The 2,924-nt window shown below is 38.7% G+C and overlaps 1 long non-coding RNA gene across 1 annotated transcript; it reads right to left on the minus strand.

Moving 5' to 3' along the window:
- LOC110394600 lies at window positions 315-1,861 on the minus strand. The gene is made up of 3 exons (XR_002435733.1): window positions 1,764-1,861; window positions 1,377-1,451; window positions 315-830 (listed from the first exon to the last, which is right to left on the minus strand). It is a non-coding gene; the product is annotated as an uncharacterized LOC110394600 (long non-coding RNA).

The raw sequence follows: 2,924 nt of genomic DNA on the forward strand, positions 1-2,924 counted from the left end.
TATACATATATAAACATGAATTAGACCAAGAGGGCAGCCTATACTCCATTTGATTAAATATAAAACATCTTTTATGGAGATTGAGTTTTTTTCCTAGTCCCATCAGAGTCAATGTGAGTGGTGAATGGTAAACACTTCTGAAAATTGAATCATAGTTATTTAGGTGACTAAACATTGTAAAGAGCTGTCATGTTCGACTACTCAGGCCAAAGTGCCTAAAAAAATCAGCTGTATCAGCTGGTTGGAAGAGAAACAGATAAACAGAAGACAGAAAAAAACATGTTCTATGATACAATATATTCACAGTGGCCCATTTTTCTATTAAAAAGACAACAGAAGCACTACCACCATTAATCCATTAATTAGGTTTTTATTTAGATCCACCAGTACCATCCTCTGTATTTTGTACAAGCATAAATTAGTACAGCAAGTTCAATTTCTTTCATGTAACCACTCATATTTCTGGACCACAAGTCTTGAATTAGAAACAGATGGGTTGGCTAAACTCTTCTGGCATGGTCAGAAAGTGAGTGTCCATCCAGCCACGACCAAGCAATGAGACAGACTCCCTTTGATCAAGATTGTGACAGAACTAGAGCTACTCCATTGGAGCAGACTATTTCACCAGTATGACTCATTTTGTAGCAGCATCATATGCTGTGTCTTACTATGTTTAAAGTGCTGAGCGGTCTTCCTCCATCCTAGGTGGTCTAATAGTCCTGAATGAGCAGGTATAGAGAGCTGGATACCCTTAGAGAAATCGCCACTGTCTGGTGAAGCACTTCTATAGATTTGTGGAACTATTTATTTTCCATAACATCCGGGACCTACTGAGCTCCGTGCAATGTAACAGCAAAAAGAAAACAATTTCAGAAACAGAAGGTCATGGAGTATGATTACCTGAACATGAAGGCTACAATTCATAACACTTTCATTTGAAAAAAAAAATTTCACATGGTTGGCTGTTCTTTTAAATGATCACTAAGAATAAGTTAGGCTTACAAAAACGTACAGTAATTTGCTTAGAGTTAATATATAACTCAAAATTCAGTGGAAGGTATTGTATTAAAGCTTCCTTGAGTCAAAAAAAAGATCAGTAACTTAATGACAGAAGTCAGTGTGAAAGCAAAAACATGGAGCCTCAGAAGTATTTGCTACTGAATGCTGCGAGAGGCAAACTAAACTCCTCACCAGCAAAGAACCCAGGAATTTGAAATATTTGCTGTTTAAAAAGCTGTATCCTCTTTCCTACTCTGTGATTTAAAATTCTTCTATGCCTTTACACCTTTATTCAACAGTTTCTGTAAACCTTCCAAAATTGTTTATTTGTGTACAGAAAATGAGACCAATGAAATACAAATTGCAAGAGAACTTACGTTTTCATGCAATAAACAGTAGTATATAAGAGGTTATTTCTTTGCATTCAGATATGTGTCTGTTCTGTTTTCTTTCTGTCAAATCAGAAAAATAGAACAGGCTGTATTATTTCTGTTATTTGTTACTCCTTTGGTTTTGTATTACTGAACTACATTTTTTCTTAAAAGCTGTCTATAATTCCTGAACTATCAGTCCAAGCAGGATTAAGCACAAACTGAATATTCAGAAAAAATTTTAAGGATGGATCCATTGTTAGGGAATGCAAGTAAAATGGCTGTAGCAATTAAAAAATCAATATATGGGAAAGGCATTACAAGAGAGACATAAAGACAGAAAGATCAGTACAATAGAAAGGCACTACAAAGGAAGGAAAGAAGACTGCTTACCTATCTCCAAAGATCTAGGTTCACAGGGAAAAGCTCCACCAAGAAGGGATGTCCAGAAAAAGAGCCTTGCTCAGTGGCAGTCAGCCTTAAATGAGGCCTAAGAGAGGTGGAGGCAGGCTGCACACCTTCCGGTCACACAGTGAATTGCCCTCACCTGTGCTCCCAGGGATGACTGGGTCTTTTCTCCAGGTGCTCAATCAGTAGTTTAGGCCGTGACTCAACAGTTCCCATACAATGGCTAAGAAGTCCTGGTAACCTCAGCTGTTTTTTTTTACTAAAATGGTATAGGTGCTAAGCTTCAATATCCTGTTCTCGATAAGGAAAGGAATACACATGCTGTAGGAGTTAGTTGTGTAAGTAGTTATAGTAGTTATTTTCCACTGTACCTGGAGAGAGGAATGGTCTCTCATCAGTGTTTGAAACCTACCCATTTACACCTTTTGTCGGTCATACTCTGGTCTACCTCCACTCACAAAGATTTTTCAACAGAATTCAAAAAATGGTGTTGTTTGTCCTCACTGTGAACTTATATCATGGCAGGAAATATTTTCTGTCTCCTGAAGAGATGTAGAGCTCAACAAACTGCCCTGAGAGCAGTTGCAAACCAATATGGAAATTTCCAGAACAGAAAAGAACTTTTCATGTTTCACCCAAGTCTACCCTAGACTCAAGGCAGTCTTCAAAAGAGCAGAATGTGGATTCCAGAAAAAACTAAAGGTTATGTTTCTTACTAGAGGGAAAACAAAGAGAATATCATAAAAGGACATGAAGAGGAAAAGAGGACTTTGTACATGCATATTGTCAACGGTTTACGGGCGTTCGGCCCGGTTCCGTGACAAAGGGGACGGGAGACCCACGGGCCCACGCCCCGGGAAAAGGGAAAAGGGGAAAAAGGGTAAGGAGATGGCCCTGAGAGCAAAGAACAGTGGCAACAATCTGAGGAGAAACAAACTAATTTACTAAATAAGATATTGGAATGCAAAACAACACACTATAATACAATATAATTACAATTTAAGCTGATAAATCCAATACAGAGAGAGAATGTCCCAAAAATCAAGGTAGGCCTTACTCTACTACCGACGATAAGACGGCTGGAGAGCGAGGTGCTGCCAAGACGAGAGACGGGCGGAAAAAGGGACGAGGTCTCGTGATCTGCAA

The sequence above is a fragment of the Numida meleagris genome, chromosome 2, assembly GCF_002078875.1.
Source record: "Numida meleagris isolate 19003 breed g44 Domestic line chromosome 2, NumMel1.0, whole genome shotgun sequence".
Taxonomy (NCBI): Eukaryota; Metazoa; Chordata; class Aves; order Galliformes; family Numididae; genus Numida; species Numida meleagris.